Source organism: Strix aluco, chromosome 3, assembly GCF_031877795.1.
Source record: "Strix aluco isolate bStrAlu1 chromosome 3, bStrAlu1.hap1, whole genome shotgun sequence".
Taxonomy (NCBI): domain Eukaryota; kingdom Metazoa; phylum Chordata; class Aves; order Strigiformes; family Strigidae; genus Strix; species Strix aluco.
The window spans coordinates 39,414,043-39,429,189 of NC_133933.1; positions in this window are offsets into that span (position 1 = coordinate 39,414,043).

The window sequence follows — 15,147 nt, forward strand, 5'->3', positions numbered from 1 at the left end:
ATGCAATCCTGTGGGCAATAATGTGTGAGCATGCATGCACTGAAATGGCTTGCAGACCAGGATGAACCTGAAGCCCTGTAGTCATGGCCCTCCCAGCTCACTGGAATCACATCGTTCCTAACTTACCTCCTCTCCTACTCATGCTTTAGGGTTCTGGGGAGCAGAAAGCACCTCCCAAGTGGTTGTTGGTATCTAGAGGAAACTCTGCTGAAACAGCTGAAATAAGGAGCTTCCTTCCACTTAGTGTCTCACAGTTCAGGACCATTTTCTTTCACCCCTGCCCTTCCCCTCCTTTGCAAGACCTTGGCTTGCTGTTTAAAGAACTTGCAATCATCATAAGATATAAAATGTTCTGCCAGGATGTAAAGATCTTGATGTACCCCAAATAATTGTGGGTAGCAAAATAAAACAGCTCTGCAAGAAGGGCCCTAGCCTGGACTGGTCTCTGCATGTCCTGTCACTCAAATCCCTCAACTCTGCAGCAAAAGTGGACAATACAGGGTAGAGCCTTGGTCAGTGTGAGATCAGGGCAGGGCTGAGGGGTCTTGCTGACCTACGAGAATGTGTCCCGGAGCATACAGAGAAGTGTAGGTAGGCTGGTTTAATTTTACTTTACAGCCACATTCAAGGCAAAGCATGTATCAGAGGGGTGATTTTGGTGCCAGTCCAGCCCCTTTGCCCCATGGCCAATTCCACATTAGTCAGGGACAGAGTGCGATGGGACCGGTGCCCTGTGTGGAGCCTGACCCATGGTCTTCTGTCTCCAGTGACCGATGCAACATCAGACACCACAGCCTCAGAGAGCTGTCCTGAGTCTTAGTGATCGATGCTGCAGTCTCTCTGGGCAAGGGGAACCCATCCACAGGTACATGGGAATGGCTCACCACATCACTCCCATGGCTGCGCGTTTATCACCAGCATCAGCCACAACACCTGCATGCCCCTGGCTCCAGGCCCCTCATTTGCCCAGGTGCACCACCCACTGCAGACAGCACCCCAAACCCTCCATCTGCTCTCAAGGGCTGCCAGCCAGCCAGTGCTTGCCTCCCTGTCCTCCTACCCATGCCCCCAGTCAGGTCAGGCTTTCCCTGCTGAGCTGTTGTCTGTGCCAGGAGAGGAAAGTGCCTTCCTGCAACCCATAGGCAAAGGGGAAGGGTGGGCTGGGGGGTGCCTGGCCCTAGGATGGGTCCAGTACAACGCTGTGCCAGAGCCCTGCCATGGAGGCAACGTGTACCCATAGTGCAAGCACCACAAGACCTGGCTTCATGTCCTGCTGCTACGACTCACCCAACATGTGGCCCTGGGCAAGCCACTTTGCCACTTCCTTCTTTCTGTCTCGGTCCCTATCTGTCTTGTCTAATTAGGTAAAAGCTTTCCAGGGTAGAGATTGTCTCTCCCTGGGCAGTGACATGGGGAAGCTGGGAGTGCTGCTAGACACAATTAACACCCGAGCAGATCAGGGCTGCTGGATATGACAGTGTCAGCAGGAGCAGGCGTCCCTGAAGCAAACTTTTATCTTGTCTCAATTAGCGGGCAGCAAAATCTCAGACCTTCTGTGGTTTGGTTGGAAAACCAAGGCTCTCCCCTCAAGAATCAGTCCCCAGCTGGGAAGTAGATTCCCGGCCTCAACACACCAAGCAAAGCATGGCTTTCGCAGGAACTGCGAGATGCGTCTCCCCTCCAAAATGCCTTGCGGGCTCTCCTCAAACACAGAACAGAGAGGCTTTCTCAAGCTTTGGTATTGCTAAAGGAAAAGCTTTGCCCATTGGCTAAAGACAGCTGGAAGAGTCCTGGAGCTCAGCCTGTCTCACAGGTAGAGGCACACAGGCAGCGGGGAGAGAGTGACCCTGGCATGGTTATTACAAGGGCTTAGGGCTGCTCGTCTGCATCGTGGTAGAGATAACATCAGCCTACAGAAGACAGCCTTGGAGCAGCCTAATTGCTCCTGCAGGAGAAGGAAAATGTGGGCCCCAGGAACCACTCTGGCTCTCGGCTAATTGCCAGGCAGTTGCACTGCAGGGATCGTGTACCCTGGAGGAAAGGTTGCTGAGGAGGGATGCTGTGGGCAGCCAGCACAGAGATGAGCTCCATTTAAACGCCATGAAGGATGGGTAGATGGAGCAACACTCAGAGCAGGAGGCTCAATTCTCTGTCTCCTGCTCCTCCCTGGGAAGGTGGTTGCAGGTTGGGGTGCAATACCAAGGATGGCAGTCACCATCTCAGAAGAAAAGGTCAAGAACTATGTTGGGGGCCAAAGAGAGTAGAGAGGAGGGGTGCTGCAAGGGATCCAAAAGCACACAAGGTCTCCCTCAGTCCTGAGCTACCGGCTTTATTATTTCATTTGTGTTTACCAGTAGATTTGAAGACATTAAGATGAGAATGTCATGAAACTAGTGCAGCTACAGACATTGCTAACCTCAAATGCAATCACCAGAGACAACGTTGCAGAATGGCAAACCCGAGGTGTGTGGACATACCAAACCCAGACTCTCCTCACTAAAAATCCACATGCTCAGGATGTTTCCGACATGGCTTATAAATAACACATTGGCCTTAAATATTCGGAAACCCACAGTTATGTCCTCTAGGATTCAGGCCAAACAAAATAAGCGAACATTTTGAGATGATATAGGTCTATGCATTTGAGAGCTGCATACTAAAAGTAGTTGTGGCAACAAATGTAGTGTTCTTTGTCTGCCCAGTGGACATACAAGGAGTAAAGCGTGTGTCAGGTAGCATCCCTGCTACAATTGAAACTGGAGCTGGCTTGAGCATATGAGTTCTGGGCATATTCCCTTCCTCTCCTCCTGCCTACAGTCTTCTCCCCACTCTGAACAGCCTAACAGCTTGGCTTGTGGCCCTGGCAAGAAGCACAACAGGACCCATCTACACTGACCAGGACGTACACAGTCCTGCTGATTGCAGGACAGGGAGTCAGGCTGTGTGGAGCTTGAGAGGCAGCAAGAGCTCAAGCAGTCTTCCCAGCAAGCTCTTGAGCTCATTCACAAAACAGGAGCTCAGATCCCTGCGAACCCACACGCTCACAAAAAGGAGCCTGGAAATGATCCGAGGGGGAGCACAGATGGAAATCATTGTCATCAGGGAGGCCAAGAGCTTTGCAGGAAGCACGAAAGGATCAGATGTTTCAATGGATAAAAAAGAACATCCAGAGCTACATGAGATAGAATAAAAACATAAGAGATCTAAGCCCTCTTGCTCCAGGATACAAGCCAGCCCTGATTGACGGGGATTAAGACAAAATGACACATCTGAGCAGGTTGTTTCATAATTACCTGAAGTTGCATTTCCTACCCCTCTTCCTTGCAGTGTCTGGCACTGTCCCCGTCCCAGATGTAGCTCTGAATTAGACCACTGGGAAACTGGCAGGAGTGGAAGGAGGCTCTGAGGAGGGGAGTCGGGGAGAAAAACTGAGAAACCTCAACTGTGGTAGAGCACACTCGTTCCCCTCTTGCTCTCCCCCCTATACCCACCTTCTCCCCCACCACTTCTGCTGAGGAAAGATCTTGCCTAAGCAAAGCTCTGATGACAGAACAGCTGCTTTGGATATTTAGGTAGGCAAGGGAAAAAATTAATTTTCAGACCATCTGTCCTGTCCAAAGAAGAGCAGTCTTTCCCAAACTGAGCTAACTCCATGCAATGGCAACAGTAAGCAACATGATATTAAACAATAATAAATCAAAGCTGACATCATTTTGAGCACATCCGGACCCTCCCCTGTGGGGGTATCACTCTTCTGTGTGTCAACGGAGGGAAAAGAAAAACAGAAAGAAACCTAATGCAAATCAGATAAGACAGTGGGCCTAGGATGGTGTTTCCTAGATGAAGAGAGAAGACACCTCCTAAATACTTGCTGTGGGCACTGTGAGGGCAGGAGAGTGGGGCACAAGGAGGAAGGATGAGACAGGATGATTTGTCTCCTTTGTGGTAGATAATGGTCTAGAACAGCAAAGCTACCCTCAGCACAGAGGGCTGGGACCATCCGTCCTCACTGCAGCATGCAGCACAACTTCCAGAGTCCCTGCCTTTGCAGTGAGATGAACCCTTCTTCCACATTGCAAGAGGGCTGTGCACCTTGGTCCAAACCAGCAAACCTAAGAGCTCAGAGATGTATTGGGAGCAGCAGGGCAGAAGGGGAGCACTTGCAGTGGCTCTGGACTGGAGGATGTGGTAGTAGTTTGACAGTGACGTAAAGTGCCAAAACAGCAGTCCAAATTCATGAGGATGGCTTGAGGAGAGATCCTTGAGCCAGCTTAAGCTAGCTGGGGACTAATGGGAGATTATGAGCAGCAGCAGACAACCAAGCTTGGCCCAGGAAGGGTCTGCAATCCAGACATCTCAGTGACACACCACTACTGGTACCCACACTAACAGGCAGAAAACTAGGTTAAAACTTCAGATTAAAACCCAAGCTCATTAGGGTGTGTTTACCAAGCTGCGATCCCACCTCTGGAATGCAATGCAGACATACCCAAGGGATGACTGGATTTAGCTATCTCCTCGTAAAATACTAATGGAGAAGTGACTTAAGGGAGTTTTACTCCAAGGCCAGTCCTAGAACTGTATACTAAGCACTTCAGGGTAAACCTATGTTTTGGTGTCTTTAATGGGAGCAGAAAAATGAAGCCATTTTCCCAGTGATCTACTAGCAAGGGACACCAGTGTCAGGGGGGTGTGCTACAGACATGCTATCTGCTGGTGTCTCCACTCTACACACCCCAGGTCAGGGTATTTATACCTAGACAGATAGAAGTCTCTTTTCTCTCTCTAGTTTGATGCTTTCTTCAAGGGCCTGTCCAAGAAACCAGACAGCAGGCAAGGGAAAGTAGGCAGGTGGCTCTAGACAGAGAGCACAACTTCACCCTAAAAGCTGAGGGCATATCCCAGGTGCAGATCTACAACTGTGCTACAGACACTGCCAGACCAGTGCAGGCCTGTACACAGTGCACAAGGGCAATGCTGTCCTTTAGCTACTCCAGCCTTTACAGAGGTTGCAGACACCAGGCAGATGGCTCTGAAGAAACCAGAGTCCAAGGCAGTGGTTGAAAAATGAGCTTTGGATCACATCACTGATGAGTCCATCAGGCTGGAAGGAGCTACTGGGGGCCTGGGCCTGAGCTAGCGGGGGCCATGGGGCAGAAGAGAGGGGCAGAGGCAGAGACAGGGGGCTTGGGATGGTGCTTTCGGGGAATTTAAAGGAGGTTAAAGTGAACAGGTAAGGAATTATCTCTGTTCTCCCACCTCCCTTTCCCCTGGCCATGTGCACTCCATTATAATGACTTGCTTCCAGTGATGCTGGAAGCTCTTCAGGCCAAGGACTAGTTCTCCAGAAATGCTGTGTAGCTCCAAGAACCAGGGATTATGATACACAGTGCTTCTCTCTGCTGCCATCACTGCAGACACTGAGATGTGCACATGGCAAAAGAGATGGTTTACAGCAAAGAGAAGAAATAAGGTGCCTGAGCTTCTTCCTTTCAGTTTTAATGGGCTTCTCATAGGTGTGCCACTGCTAATGAGTGTTGAGTCATTCTGGCCAGGGCTTTCTCTTGCACAACCTCTCCCTTCCTCCCTAGGTTGCTCTGTATCTGCCCTCTGATAGTGCTAGACCTGATGACTAGGGCAAGCACCACTGCCAGCAGCAGGTTTTACACAGTATTTGCTGAGCTTTACCAGAATGGGACCCGATTGTTTCACTGTGGCGGCTGTTTGCTCGGCCAGCTCACTGTTTGCTCGGCCATTCCTCCCCCCTGCCTCTCCAAAACCCTCTGCAAGCCTCCCTTGCCACACTCCCAGCTGCGAAAGGCAAAGCACCCCAAGGGTGCAGCCCCAGTCAGCCCGGCAGCCCAGCATGCACTCCAGCAGCAGCCAGCGCCGGGGCCATGCTGCTCCCCTCTGACATCACCTGCACCTCACCCCAGCTCGCCAGCACCCACAGCCCCACTCCCTGCCCCTGAGCACAGAAGGAGCCACCCACCCGCCACCAGAGATGCACTTCCAGGGCCAAACGCTGAGGCTGCAGGTGAAACTGGCTCTTTCCCACTGCCTTGGACCCTCTCCCACGCAGACCCCTTCATGGCATCACACCAGCCCCCTTCAACCCCGCCCGGACATAGACTAACCCCAGCAGAGAACACACCAGCTCGATGCAGGGATGGCCCTCACCCCAGCCAGGTGGAAGCAGCTGGGAGCTTCAGTACAACATGACTGGCCCCCAAACATGCTTCATTTTCGTTTTCTTTCCTATTTTTCCTCCAGGCTGCCAGCAGAGGAGTCGCACATGGCAGGCAGGATCCAGGCACCCCATTCAGAGTCATCGATCCCATTAGGACTTTCTTCACAACCTCTGTGCACAGGGGAGAACATCTCAAACTGGTGCTTGAAACCTCCTATACCAGGACTGTGAATCCAAAGACACTGTGTAAGTAGGCAGCATTCCCTTGCTGATTCAGCTAAACGTACTGGCACATCACAGGGAAAAAGCTGAAGTATTTTCACTGACTCACACGGGTCCAGAGATCCTGTTAGATCTATCCCAGGCTATGAGAGCGGGTAGAGCCTGTCTCTGAGTCTCAGTGCCTTGGGATTGCAATGGGTGGGAGAGGAAATCCCTTATGGAGAGGAACTTGGATCCTAATACACCAAGGAGAGCAGAGACCTTCCACCTTGCAACAGGCACAGGCTGCAGGGCTGCACGATGCAGCACCTTGCACCAGTTTAGACTCATCTCTGAATCCGGCCTTCAGTCTCTGAGTGGCTCCACATGCCAGGGCACAGTGTCCCGGCATTAAAAATACCAAGGCTGACAGATAGTGTTTATTAATAGCACGAGTGGTGTTTATTGCTGAGCAACAGTCAGCAGCTCGGAGGTTACTGCTGTTACAAGCCAAGGTCTGAGACCGTTGCCACATTGCTTCATTCTCAGGGGAGAGAGGCTCTATCTTTAGAGGCAGAAGCCACAGGGATGGGGGGTGAGGTGGGTGCCTAGCTGCCTTGGGGACCTGCTGTGTACAGAGGAGGGGGTTACAAGCAGAGTATCCTGACCTGAGGCACAGGGCAGCCCCCATGGAGTGGGGGAGCCCAGCCCCCAGGGTGACCTGCATGACACACAGGGCAGCTTGTGCAAACGGGTGCAGAGCAGACGTGCCAGCGCTGAGCATCCACTTTCTTCTCATTGTCTGCACTCGGCTGTGCTGGAGGCACCATCCCCTGTCCACGAAGAGTCCTGGTTTTCTCAGGTCTCACTCAGACCTACATGTGGCTCCCCAGCTCTGCCCCAGCCCCTTTCTCCTGGCCCATGGCCCCTGCCAGCCTCTGGGCACCAAGCTGCTGTTTAGGAGGATGTTGGTTTTAACATCCTTGTTTCACAGAGAAGGAAATGGAGGTGCAGAGAAGTGAAATGATCCACCTAGGGTGATCTTCTGCCTGTGTTCCAGAGATTTCCACAGGTCTGGTGACTACGTCTTAGTGATCCAGAAGTGATGAAGTAGGGCACTTTGCTTGGTGTTCTGCAGAGATCTACACATCTGACTTCTCTGAAGAGCTCTGAAACAGCGCTGGAAGAGGGGCAGGGGTTTGGGGACTGAAAAAACTTGAAAACTAAGAAGCAGTTGTCATACCCCAGACTCACAGTCCATACTATAGAGGTGGAGGCCAAATCCAGCTCTCAACAGACATTTCTTTCCAGTCCTTGATCTTACTCTCCCAGCAGACTTTGTGTGATGCTTTGCACTCTCCAGGTTTCTCTCCTCCAGGGCCATCTTTCCTAGCTTTTACCAGTTTATGGTTAAAACAGTTCAGCACTAGTATGCTACAAGCAACATCCCACTTTGCTCTGTTTCTCCTAGTTTTTTCCCTTTTCTCTGTCATCACATGCCCCATGTGGGGGTCTCCTAGAGAAAGTTACCCCTGGATTATCTATTTACATATTGCTTCAAGGGAAAACAGTTGCAGCTGGGAAGCTACTCCATCCTGCCCACACAGTCTGCTGCACACCTGGAAATAACATGACGTGGCTGATGAGAGCTTGTCTTAATCAAGGTGTAACTTTGGAGCCACACAAAGAGGAGCAAAGACTCAGAGACAGGCTGCAATGTAAGCAAAAGCCATGCTTTGCACAGCACGTAAAACTTTGGCTCATCACTCGCTACCTGCTATCATGGAATCTCTGAGCACTCAACAGAGGCTACCAATTAATTCTTCTTTAATTCCTCACTATTAATGCACTTATAGATCATCCCCCAGGGTAGCTCAGTACTGTTATCACCACTGTACTGTTATCACCACTAACAGATGAGGAAACTGAGGCACAGACTAGAGCAGTGATTGACACTGCTCTAATTAGCAAGCAAGGCACAGGGCTGGGAAGAAGACCCAGGACTCACAGCTCTGGTGCAGCACCAAGGGACAGGATCACCTGTACTGCACAACCCTGTAACTTTTAGCCATTTTCTTTTACACCAAACCAAAACACAGGGTTTGGCAAAAAATCTTCACAGAGGCCACAGCTTTGGTTTGTCTTGGCTAGAATATCCTATACAAAACTCCCTTCGTTCTCCGTAGTACCCTCCAAGCAGGTTTCCCACCATTACTCTGCCTTCCATCTTTACCCACATCCCCTCACTCTCAGCGAGTTAGAGACCAGTCATTCAGTGCTAGCTAGCACCCCAGACTCAAAGGATCCACTGTTTTCCGCTGCAGGGCTCGGTCTACCTGGCCACCTGGGCTGGGAGAGCCAAGGAGCTGGTTCAGAGGTACCCACAGACCAATTTTTGACACTAACACATTCCACACGCTTATTGTCTGAACAAGAAAAGGAGCCTCTGGATGCATACAGGCAGGTCTGTGTGAAGATGCCATAAAAGCACATGGACCTCCTGTGCTCCCAGCATAGCAAAAGTGAGGTACCTCCTCTCCTCCTTCAAGGACCCCACTCCGGGTCAGGGAGCTGGGCTGTGGATGTTTAGTCTGGAACGGTCTGCAGGACACGATTTGGTGGTGTTCCCGTGATATTTCGCACAATAAGCTTAGAGAGGACAATGCAGTTGCTTTGTGAGACATGGTGATGCTGTGTCTTGTGACACAGCCTATTAGCAGATTGGCTAATGCTGGGTGTGCAGCTGCTTTCTGTCACGGGAAAGGCTGAAAGCAGCCAGAATATACCTGTGAATTCTGCCTCTAATTACTTAGAGTAAAACACACTGTGATCCCAGTTTTCCCATATCTAAGTACCTTGTACACACATGAAAAATAACAGTCAATAACAGGAACAAAAAGCCCCTTTTATGCTTTACTAAAATCCTGCTCAGTAAACAGGATTATGCTTGAAATAGGCTGTGATAGAGATACAAGGAAAGACAGACAGATGCCCACTTTTCTTTTCATGAAGACAACTTGCTAAACAGCTGAGTGGATTTTGCTACTGCTGCTTAGCCCCAGCTGCCCCCTATTTAAAATATTTTGCCTCTTTACAGGGTCTGTCTGGCAGCCCTCCCTCACTGCCTAATTTTGCCAGGGTGGGATGTGAAATAGCCCAATGAGGGAACATAACATTTTTCCCTTAATTTCACCAAGGCCAAGATTTCCCTTTCTTGCTGAGGGTGGCTGGGTTGTAACAAGGATCCTGGCAGTGAATTTCCTGTGAACTGATGGGAACGGCCCTTCTCCTGGAGCAAGGAGACAATATCTGAGGGTTGTGGACGGAAAAAACGAGGTAGTCAGCTAATAAAGAAAATTAACCCGGTGGACACGATTTGCCCACATTCTCCAAAGCTGGAGTTCTTTTATAAGGCTTGCCACAGAAAGCTCTTAAGGATAACAACTAATCCCTGGATAAGGGTCAAAGTTCTTGCTGGGCATTGAAACTTGGTGATGTGATTAAAGAAAAAGTGAAAACTCGCTGCTCAGAGCAGAGCCTCCAATGAGGAAGCTGCAGGGTGCCAGTGCTCTGGTTGCTGCTGAATGGTCCCAAGACACGGAGGATGAGGAGCTAATGGGTTTGGCTCATGGTCCTCAGATGGCTGAGGAGCCTGAAAGGGATGTAAAGATACTTTGGAGTGAAGCAGCACAACGGCCCTCTGAAACAGCCCCTGGATAGGTGCAAGGTGACGTAGCCTGGCACAGAACAGCCAAAACTTCACCTTTTCACCAACAGGCCTTGAAGATCCCCTCTGGAAAAAAATATTTAGCAGTTGCTGTGGATACCTCTGATTGGATGCCTGGGTTTTGTGCATATCTACAACCCAAAAGGCAAACAGGGCTCAAGTGACTTAAAACCAGGAGAGAAATGGTAAAAATATTCACAGTGAGACACAGACTTATATACAATCCTCCTCCAGGCTTAGGAAAGGTCTGAGATTGACAACACCAGAAGATGGGGAGTAGATTAAAATAGGGTGGAACCTGAATGTAAAAGGATATGGCGAGAGCCTGGAGAGCAGAATCTGAAGCGTGCCTAAAGGGACTCACTGGCAAGATTTAAGGCTAGGAAGAAAAGTCACTGATGGCAAATCACCCACTCAGCTGAACCCCACAGTGGTTTGAAACTAACACAATCTGGGGACGTTTGCCTTCCAAGCTTTTGGAGTATACTTGGGTTGTGTTGGATTTTAATCTTTCACAAGTATGAAGGATTGAAAGCTTTTTGGTTTGACTAAAAGCAGGTAGTGTTGCACACCATACAGCTCTTGTGCTGATGTAAGTAGCACAAGATTCTCAGCGTTGGCCACCTTGGGCTCTAGCAGCTGCGTCTACACCTGCATGGTCATCCCACAGAAAGGGGACACTCCAGGGAGTCACTAGCCATGGAGGCAGCCGTACAGCATCTCATGACAGCCCTTTCTGCAGCAGGGCTCTCCGTGGCATAGGGAGGCCAAGGGGCTGCCCAGGGAAGGCTCCCCAGGTGCTGATGGAGCTGGCAGCTCAGGCACTCCTGCAATTTCCAGCACTCAAAGTAATTCACACCAGCCAGAGATGTGTCCATGGGAGTACAGGTTTCGTAACTGGGAGGGTTCCCTGTGCCCCAGGCTGCCAGATAATCTCAGGCCTGCCCAACCCCACCCCACTCCTGAGACACAGTCAGCCTATTCCTCCTCATCCTCCCACCTCACAGGGCATCCCTTACCTTCTGCCCTCATCTTGCACTGTCCCCTACCTCTCCCAGCCAGCAAAGCCCCTCCTGAGCTGTCCCCTGCTGTTTCTCCTCCCCTCCACCCCCCATATGCTCCTGTCCCCTTCTCAAAGAGCAGATGGAAGGAGGTGCTATCGGTACCAAAATACCTGTTGAGTTTCTCTCTCAAATGATGGAGAGGAGAAGGAGACGTGAGTGCAGCTGGGACTGGGTGGTGAGGGGACAATGACTTACCTGCTTTAGGAGAAAGTACACAGAGATCACTAACAGTTTCAGCAAGATGGGAAGCCTTCTACTAACTGGCAATAATACGCAGCGAATAGCACTTAATTGTCTGTCAAGAGTCCCAAAAGAGCAGGATGGGATTTGTCTTATGCATGGAGAAATCAAGGCAGGGAGGGAAAGCAGAGCATTGGTGGGCCGGCTGGGAACTGAATCCAGCTCCCTCCCTTCCCACACTTCTGCCCTTCTCTACAGACTAGGACCCGCTGACTCCCACAGTTCCTCCAGCTGCGCTAGGCAATTCCTATCTGATGGTGAGGGAGAAATACAGCTCACCAGATGATTGAACACAGGTATGTGCAGGGCCGCACCTGCACCCACACTGTGGGGCACCACCACCACCCCGGCACTGGGAGCCACAGCACCCTCCTGACTCAGCAGCACCAAGAAGAAGGTTCCCTCATGAACTCCCTGAGCTGGCACCTCCAGCAGAAGTGATTGTGAATTCCAGTGCAAACTGAGAAATCCTCCAAAAGGATTTAGAGAGATTAGAAATGAGCAGGAAACAAAATGAGATTTAACTTGGGAAAAGATAAGCTAATGTATCTGGGGCAAAGCTCCTTTGCAGTGGGAGGGGACACCCTGGAAAGCAGAACTGCCAGAAGATCTTGAGAAAGAGGCAACCATGGAGAGATGCATCCAGAGAGAGACACAAGGGGATATGTTCAGACCCAGCTGCACATTTCCTCTTCTACGGTTCTGGAGTGTGTTCGGCAGTAGACACCTTCTGAGGGAAAAGGCGCATTATTGTTATATGTGAGAGGTGTCAGGAGACGAGAAACAGGAATGATCAAGGGCAGAGCTCGATGAGATGATGCCAGGGGCTTTGAAGAATCATTTTACATCACTGGCCAAGAAACATCCACAGGGGAGACATGATGAGACTCCAGAAGCATCTGAGGGGTCTACGTCAGAGGGGAAGGGAACCCATCTACTGACACATATGCAAACTTAGAGCTACAGTGTGAAATTAAGGCAGAGAAAACAGACTAAAGAGCAGGACAGAATCCAGGCAGTGCAACAGGTTAGGCTGTGGCATACGACCTGCACAAAGTTAGACATGTTCAGAACAGCAGCACATTTGCAACTGGTTGACAGGACAACTTAAACCCAGAAATTGTTCCTCTTGGGATGTCCCTGAGTCCGTGACTGGTCCCAACAATTCAGCAGGGGTGTGGATCACACTCAGTCCCACAAAATGACTCACAAATGTCACAGCCTCTTGCACTGTACATCCAGCCACCCCAGTGGAGTACTGGTACAGAGGGCAGTGACACTCCCTGACTCATCAACATCTCCTCTGGCAGCTCAGCCAGTTCTCCTAGGTGCTGTGAATTGAGTAGGTCTACACTGCACATTCACAACACAGAGCTCTGGCAAGCCAGCACTGCAAGCAAGAAATTGGCCCTAAGCCTCAGATTAGTCACCGAGTAACTCAGGATGATCCTATGACTCATAATTTATGGTGCCTATGGAGACTGGAAACAATCAGATCCAGTGCTGTTGACCCCCCATTTGCCACACTTCCAGTGGTGAGATAAATCAAAATAAGTAGGAGTTGGGTCCTTATTCCCCAGGAGCAACAACACCTCAGAAGAAACATGATCTGCTCAGGAGTCTCCAGGCTGCTTCTCCCAGATGTGAGGTCCTTGCAATGCAAAAAAAGAAGGGTTGAACATTCCAGCAAGCTGCCCAAGATAAGGAAGGGGCTTGGAAGAGGCAATTCAAGCTGGGAAATAAAAAGTGGAGATGATTGACAGCAAGTTGCATTTCCAAAAGTTAGTAGCTGCACTGGCATCTGAGCAGCCAGGTGAGGGGTTTCTTTGAAAGTCCATCATAAAGCTCTGTTGAGGCTTTTGCTTCTGTACTTGTACAGTCAGAGCACAGGCAGGAAGGGTGGGGAGGGGCACTGGTGGGAGCACAGCTTCTGGAGAAGGGGCCAATGACACAAACACATACTCCCCGGGTATCAACATGCTCGTGGCAGAGGATGCCTCCCGTGCCAGCAGGTTCTCTGTAGGTGAGAAGGACAGGAAGGACAGGCAGTGAGACAGCAGCTTGGATGCCTTTCCAAAGTGTACACCATGGCTCAGATAGGAGTTATGGGCAAGACAAAGGTGAAGGGCTCTGGTCAGCTCAGGCAGGTCATGCTTTTGGCCTTAAAATCTCCGAAGAAGTGATGGAACCGAGTTATTTGCTTAAGCTGTTCATTGTACTCATCTTGTGCCACCGCTCCCAAGCTGTCCATAGGGGTTGCAGCTAAGGGGTTGGGTCTCTCCCCTTTTTGCTTAGATAATGCTCCCATTGAACAGGATTGCAGATGAAAGGCCCAAGGGTTTGTGTAAGGCATGCCCTTCCTTTGCCACAGACCCATTCAACCAAGATTCAGAGGTATTGTCATCCAGAGACAAAGTTTCTCACCTCCAAGGTACCACACAGGTTGGGAGCAAGACATCCCAGATTATTTCAGCATTACACAGGCCTCCCTGGGGAGTGCTCAGCAGGAATTGTCACTCATCGGTGGTCCTGGCAGGGCACTCAGCAGAGCCAAACACCTTTCCCAGCCCGGGTCTCATCACACAACATGCTCCAAGTACGGAGCACACCAACAGCTCCCAGAATAGCTGGCAAAGGAGGTGTCAAAGTAACCCCCTAGCTAAACCCCTGCTGTGCTGGCATCAGGCTTGCAGCATGCCTTCCCCCTCCTGTGTGCACCAAGCTTGGCCAGGAAATGGGCAGTGCAGGCTGGGCAGCAGAGAGAGGCACCTGGGTGCTAAAGGCACGTAGAAGCATACAGCTGCAGGTTGCAGTGGGCAGACCCAATGCCTAAGGAGATGCTTGGGCACTCTGAGGTTAGGGAGGAATTGGCCTTTTTTTTCACCCCCAAAGAAGTGTCTGGGGCATCTGAAAGAGCGAGGTAAAAATAAAGAGCGCGAACCAGCAAGATTAGCCCCGTATCACAACATACAGATATAGCCCAGAAGTGCAGATATTTCCTAACATGTCCCTCAGCTGTGAACGTGCAGCATCGCCCGCCTGATGTATGGAGATGGCTCATGCAGCACGTTGAAAGAAGTCCTTATAGGAAGGCTTTTTTGGCCTCAGGATGCCAGCCTTGGGCAGGTAAACGCGTGGCACGTGCCCAACAAGCCCATTTGCCTATATAAGTCTGTAACTTCCTCACACAGACAGTGAGCTGAACCTCTGGGAGACACTTTGGGAACCCTCCCTGATGTGGGCAGCCAGCAAACCACTGACATTTGAGGGGGGACCTGACTCTTGACCCCTCCATTGGTGCAAAGCCCCCAAGGTCCTCCCAGCTCCCCAGATGGAAGGGAAAGCCTTCCGCAAAGCTACGGACAGACACTCTTTGCATTCCTTTCACACCCTCCTGTGCTGTTGGTGCAGGAGATATCACCTGCCCGCTCTTATCGACAACTCGCCACCTCCTATGAAATACTAGGTACTTGGCCGGAGGTCCAGGCACAAGCACCTGGTCCCTCTGGGGCGGGACACTGAAGGGCACAGGGGGGGCCAGCAGCTGCCTGTGGGGTGGCACAGTGCTGCTGGGGCCACGCTGGCCCAGCTCCAAACCAGGCACTGGGAGCAAGCATGGTGCTTGCACGGACCACGACTGCAGACCTCATGCTGGGTGATTCGGATTAGCCTTAAATTTCAGGCACCCCAAGCACAGAGAGGCTGCCCACATGGTCTGGGATAAA